This window comes from Oratosquilla oratoria, chromosome 8 (assembly GCF_046742065.1).
Source record: "Oratosquilla oratoria isolate Oo_2021 chromosome 8, ASM4674206v1, whole genome shotgun sequence".
Lineage (NCBI taxonomy): Eukaryota > Metazoa > Arthropoda > Malacostraca > Stomatopoda > Squillidae > Oratosquilla > Oratosquilla oratoria.
Genome location: NC_134784.1, coordinates 49,312,869 through 49,320,368, shown reverse-complemented (window position 1 = coordinate 49,320,368; position 7,500 = coordinate 49,312,869). Strand labels below are relative to the sequence as shown.

General features: G+C 35.9%; 1 protein-coding gene across 1 annotated transcript in view; it reads right to left on the bottom strand.

The window, feature by feature from the left end:
• The window catches only part of LOC143027378 (neural cell adhesion molecule 1-like), a 549,844-nt gene that overhangs the window by 172,578 nt on the left and 369,766 nt on the right, over positions 1–7,500 (bottom strand). The window lies entirely within an intron of this gene.

The window sequence follows — 7,500 nt, the reverse complement described above, 5'->3', positions numbered from 1 at the left end:
AATATATGTATGTATGTATACATATATCTATTATATATATATATATATATATATATATAAATACGTATATATATATATATATACATATGTATATGTATATATATATATATATATATATATATATACATACATACATTTACTTTTTTCTTCATAATTCAAACTCTGTATAAAATAGTAAAAGGCTTCAGAATGTTGACCCATTTTACCGACATCTGTTTCAAACCATTACAAATGGTCATATTCAGGGTAATACAATTTATCAAGACAAACATGGGTATATAAGGCCGAGTAAAAACGGCATTGAGAGGTCACTTGTAAGGTGGGGATCTGTCTACACTACCGAGACGGTGTGTGTGTGTGTGTGTGTGCGTCTGTGCGTGTGTACATGTGCGTGTTTGTCTTTGTGTTTCTTTTGAGAAGACCTAATCCAAGGCCACAGCACCCGAAGTCAGTCCGAGGTTTAGACCGAGTCTGAGAACAAATCATTCATATCCAATTCCAGAACCTGTGAGAAAACCCTTATATTCAGTGTTTGAATCATGTTTAATTCATCATGATATGCTTGTAGTCATGGACTTGCATTTGTACTTTTCTCTACAGTTAATCTTTCAAACATTCAGTTACTGAAACATGAAATAGATAAATTGATGAAAGCGTTATTAATAGTAAGATATTTTCCGTAATAGCGTTTAGGTGTTGACAGTTTGCAAAATTTGTGTATTGCCCCGTATTTCTTTATCGTATTTTCTTCATATGCCTCATGGCCATGGTATACAACTTGAATAATTCTTGGAATAACATTCATGTTAGGAGATGCATTACCACATGAAACATTCGTATACAATAACAAAAGTCATGTTATAGTACCCCATACGGTACAGTATTATACGAGTACACTATCCATGTACAATACTTAAATTATGCATACATTCTGTTATAAAATCTACTCAGCTGTTTTACTTCAATAGAAATATTGCTGTAATAAAGTTAAGTGAAAATCACGTATGGAGGTTAACGTATTCTCATTCAAAATAAAAAGTACACAAATCTTATTCTAGCTCACTCTAGGTATATTATTTATGTACATACCTACATACAATTATCAACAATGATTTCTTACTTATGGTAAAAATAAAATCATACTGCTCTACATCTCCTCTTCATACTACTACTACTACTACTTATACTATTACAGTACAGATATAGTGGTCCCTATATTTGAAAAGGAAATTTGAGGAAATTATATAGGGATTTTACTTATGTCAAGGGTGAATTATATGAAAGAACTCTAGGAAGAAGCCTAAAGAACATCACGGAGAAGTTGGGAAACTGACAGCAAGTATTTAGACAAGGAAGAGGATCTTTGAAGATTATTTTGGAAGAAAAAAAAGATAAAAATGGAATAAAGGCGCGCATATCACATTCATAGATTTGGAATAAGTATTTGGCAGAATAGATAGGGCAAAACATTGGGAAGTGGTAGGAGACCAGCATTACCGTATACCACAGAATTGTTCATAGTGATGAAAAGTTTATATCAGAACAATAAGAGTAAATAACAGGGAGATAGAAAGTAGATTTTTTAACGTGGAGACAGGAGTAAGACAGGGAGGTGTTTTGTCACCATTACTGTTTTTCCACATCATAGAAAAGTGTATGAGAGAGATTTGTACCAACGAGGCCAAGGGAATAACAATGGCGTACGCAGATGATGTGGCTAATATAAAGGTAAACCAAATTGATTTACAAGCTGCGATAGATGGCTGGCAGAAAACAACGAGAAGGAAAGGTCTACAACTGAACGCAAATGAAACCGAGGTTATGAATGTCAAGAGAAATAGAGAAGAATACAAAATATACATAGATGAACAACAACTAAGGCAAGACAATAAATTCAGTTATTTTGGAGTTTTATTTCCACAGGATAATCACCATGAAAGTGAGATCCCGAAAGGAATATAAAGAATAATAACAATTATAATATGAATGTCAGCATTTTGTAACTCTAAAAAGACAAAAATTGACCCATTAAGTGTAAAACGGTTATTTATACTACTATATCAAGACAATTCCTAATGCAAGGTTCAGATATATGAAACATGACGAAGAATTTTTTTTCTATAGAACCACAGGAATGAAAGTATTGAGAATTATTATGGGAGTCACCAGAGGAGATAGGATCAGAAACGAGAATATAAGTAAACACCTGGAAGTAGAACCAATTGTAGAAAGTATAGGAAGAAACAACATGAGATAGTATGGGCATGTAAAATGAATGGAAGATAATACATGTCTTAATACTGTAAATATATGTAGTGGCAACCATGAGGATAGAGGCCGGCGTGAAGGCCTAGAAAGAGACGGTTAGGTTGTGCAAAGATGGATTTAGAGAGAAGAAATTTAACAATAGAAGAAATAAGTTAAGAGAAATTAAGATCATATCGCCTGAAGGAGTCTGATCATAAAGCCGACGACTGACAGATGATAACATCTACCTGGCATCAGGTGAGAGAGGAAAGTACCTTTGGTACTTCTGATTCTACTACTACTGTTACTACTTCTACTATTGATGTTACTACCAATACTACTACTACTACTGCTATTACTACTACTTCTACTACTACTACTACTACTACTACTACTACTACTACTACTACTACTACTACTACTACTACTACTACTACTACTACTACTACTACTACTACTACTACTACTACTACTACTACTACTATAACTGTTTATTAATAAACGAACACTATTATCATGTAGCTGTGTGGTGATGGCAGGTAAGCTCTATCCTCCAAAGATAGAATGGTTAAATCTCCCCTAAAATCACGCAGATCTCTTAAGTTTTATTGCTTCTTTCCAGCACCCCTTTCAAAATTCTTCTTTACCACTTCCATAAATCCATCTCGTCGACACAGTATTTTCTCCATGGGTAGAATCGGTCATAACCGACAAAATGTAAAATACTAGTTTCTATTGGTATTGATATCAATGTAATTGCTACCATACTTCTATTATAATAAGGCATCAAACAAGGCAAAGTGTGTACCTAATAGTACTATAAAGTTGTGGTTGTGAACTAAGAGAGTCATCAATCGTTACAAAGGTTTACAAAGGAAAAGCATAGCTTCTTGTCCATAACAAAGTCGGATGCTAAGAATAGATTGTTAGAGGGAGAAAAGAACAAATCCCGGTGAGCAAAAGCATATGTCCAAAGTGTCCAGGAGGTTCAGTACATGCTGATACATGTCAGGAAACACAAGATAAGATATACTTTATTAATCCGGAGATACGATTATAAACGTTGTCCAGACTGATGTACCGGGCACAATTTCTGACGTATTTGAGCCTTGAATGGAAATCGCATTTTACGTCAATGTGACATTGATTTTTGACCTAGATTCAATATAAGTGACAAGATTCATCCTTGGAATCGTCTTTGCAAGGTAACATTATATGTTTATGATCAAAGCAAGTTAAGAGGACAAAACATGTGACAGACAGACAGACAGACAGACAGACAGACAGACAGACAGACAGACAGACAGACAGACAGACAGACAGACAGACAGACAGACAGACAGACAGACAGACAGACAGACAGACAGACAGACAGACAGACAGACAGACAGACAGACAGACAGACAGACAGACAGACAGACAGACAGACAGACAGACAGACAGACAGACAGACAGTACAAAAAGCATACTTATTTAAAATACTTTCGACAAGTAGTAAAGAAGCAGAACAAACAATTGGAAGACGTTACCGCAAATTGCTTAGGTGTTTATATAAATAAACATTAACACTTCGAAACCTTCTAAATTGCATTGTCTATTTAAGAAATTTACTCCATTCATTACATATCTATCCTTTCACATCATACATAACGACTCAACCAACACCGTAGCATTGATCAGGCAACATTATTAACACTTGTCTTTCCCCACACATCTCATTCCTGAAAAAAAATGAAACTATTTTATTTTACCTTCTCTCCCCTATTTTTCTATTTACATTCCTCCTATAGCTCTTCCTACACCTCTTTCTCTTCCATTCTTCTTTTCTTACCTCTACCTTTATCCTCCTCTCTCTAACTCGCATTTTCTCTTCGTTACTTGAAAGCTGTAGAATAGAAATGCCTTTTGCCTACTTTCACTTCCTCTTCTCTTTGCCCTCTCTCCGTTTCTCTTCCAAAATTGCCACTCCCTGCTTCCTTCCCTCCTCTCTCTCTCTTTCTATCTCTCTCTCTCTCTCTCTCTCTCTCTCTCTCTCTCTCTCTCTCTATATATATATATATATATATATATATATATATATATATATATATATATAGATACATATATATATATATATATATATATATATATATATATATATATGCAAAGTAGACCACTTGGAAAAATTGCACTGAAGATGTAATATACGAAAGCGCTCTGCTTCGTTAGTTTCTTTTTTCCAAGTGGTCAACTTTGCATAAGTGAACACACGTACCCGTGTTCTTATTAGCATATATATATATGTATATATATATATATATATATACACATATATATGTATATATATATGTTTGTGTGTGTGCGTGCGTGTGTGTGTGTGTGTGTGTGTGTGTGTGTGTGTGTGTGTGTGTGTGTGTGTGTGTGTGTGTGTGTGTGTGTGTGTGTGTGTGTGTGTGTGTTTTCTGTGTGTGTGTGTGTGTGTGTGTGTGTGTGTGTGTGTGTGTGTGTGTGTGTGTGTGTGTGTGTGTGTGTGTGTGTGTGTGTGTGTGTCTATATATTCATTTGTATGTATTTGTCTGTCTGTCTGTGTGCCTGTCTGTCTGTAAGTCTATCTTTCCTCTCCCACCCTCTGTCCCGTGCAGGCACGTGAAGCACCACTGAATCCCTTTTTCTTGCTGTCCTACATCCCCACCAAAGACTTTTTTTGACTTCGATCTCATTTTCCCTCCACATGCAACCTTCTCTAATCACATGATTCTCCTTTTTGGTCTTCCCCTAATCCACTAGTCGTTTTCCAGTCTTATCCAATTCATCGTATAAACTCACCTCTCCTCTTTCATTCCTAGCCACGGTATGCTTTCCTTTGCCAATTCTATTAGAAGCAAATGTACTATGATTACTACCATTAACAGTGCAGCTGCCATAATTAGCGCAATCAGCAATACTTTCATCAATAACATTATTATTCACACCACTAATATCACCACAAACATCATCATCAAGTGAAACCTTTACTATCACCACTAACATTCCCATCACCTCGTATTCTTAGCTAGATCTATCTCAGCACAAACAACGATCGCCAATACACGATCGCCAATACTGCTACGTTTAATTCCACACGTTGCTACTAATACAAAGAAAGTTAAGAAATGCCGCAATATATACAATCCGTCAAAACACAATGTGTCGTTCGTCTTGCTTAGTCGTGAGAAGTTACTCTTGGTGGGTTTTCGAAAAGATACCAAAGCCATATTTTGTCATCACAAGGAAGATAAAATACCAAAGTTGAGCACGTGGTAATATTAGGGTGAGATTACACCAGGAGGCGGTTAACTGAGGCCGATGTTGAAAACTTTGTCCTGTGTGCTCATTCTTCCAGGACCAATAGAAGTCACCGGTAGGTCCTGGATTCGAAAGCGGACCCATATCCTGTGAATATGATCGGAACCAAAACGGAAATTAGGACGCCTCATGCATTTTATCTGGGGCTCACGTTAAGCTAAGGTTAGCCCTCTTACCACAAAATGGGAGACTCGGGCTCTATACTCAAGAAGTGCTGAGTTTGTTCAAATCTTTAATGGCTTTCCAAACTTTCTCTAACAAAGGACATAAAAGATCTACCACAGTATATTGATGTCACATTTTAATGCTGGAGACTTGTCATTTTGATCTAACTAAATACATTGGTTTTAGACTACATTCACATCCACAGCTATTTCCATACGCTCACCACTACACATGCAACTTACACCATCAATATAACCTTACCAACCACCATGTTAAGGTAGAGAGGCTTTATTGTACACTAGGGGATAGGTCAATGGTCCTTCACTGGACCCAAAGGCTGAATAACTTTACTTTAACTGACATCAGACGGTTTTATACGGCCAAGAAATAATAAAGAAATCGCTGTACAAAGGCTTGTAACCTATCTTGATTAACACGTTCAGGGATGGTGTAGTTTATCTTAATTACTGCAAGGTAATTCTGCACACCATGAGGAAATAGCTCTCACTAACCAAGGGGCTACAAATTTGCATAAAAAACTTAAACACAACCACATGATTGTCTTACTATACATTTTCAGTATCTTTCTGAATTTAACAATCATGTACTCCCATCTTGAAAAAACATACAGTGATGATTCTTTGTAGCGTTTAACATATTTTCATAGGAAACACTTTTCGTAAGAATCAACGAGTTCATTCACTGTGGAACTCTACTGCCTTACATTCCTTTGCCTGCCTACCATTCAGACCCTTTCAAAAGAGATGTTTCAAAACACTGTAAAGATATTTAATGTTGACTTTGTCAATTCTCCCTTCTTTCCAGAGCTTTATATATATTTATATATATATATATATATATATATATATATATATATATATATATATATATATATATATATATATATACATATTTATATTGTATTCTGTATCATCTTTTTCACTAAATTCTTCTTTAGTGTGGAAAATAGAATAAAATCCAGATCCTAAGCAAATCAAGTCACCTGTCCTCGACTCAGGTAAAATATGCAAAGTGGCTTTTGGTCTTAACAAATTTCAAAAGGTAGCATACTATAAATGTTTTGTCTATCTAACGCCAGGAGGCTTTATTCACTTAAAAGAAACCTATAGTTCATATAACCCCTCAGCCTGAATATTTCGGATCTGGACATTGTATGGAAGTTTTCATCCAGCTGAATCGTAGGAGTTCATTGGGCTGAAACTTTTATGGTCAGAAACCTTCCCGCTAAGGAGAAACTTTTGAATAACTGATTTCTTTCCCTCTCTTGCCACCTTTGTTATGCACTAGGCAGCTTCATTGCACTATGGTGTCTATTATGTATAAATATTGTCCCGTCACCCCACTTCGGTGGGATTTCGTTGCATGACTTCAAAGGCTTTTTCTTAGTCAAAAAATCCATACAATCCATACAAGGTGTCAACGCAACAAAAGAGCTTAATCTAAGCAAAATATTTTCCGTGTAACAAAGCCCATTTAGTTAAATAAAGTTAAAATTATTCAGTTATATACATTATCGCTATAATTTCCATTTTCACTAACATTTTCATTACTACTACCACTACCACTACCACTACCACTACCACTACCACTACCACTACCACTACCACTACCACTACCACTACCACTACCACTACCACTACCACTACCACTACCACTACCACTACCACTACCACTACCACTACCATTACCACTACCACTACCACTACTACTACCACTACCACTACCACTACCACTACCACTACC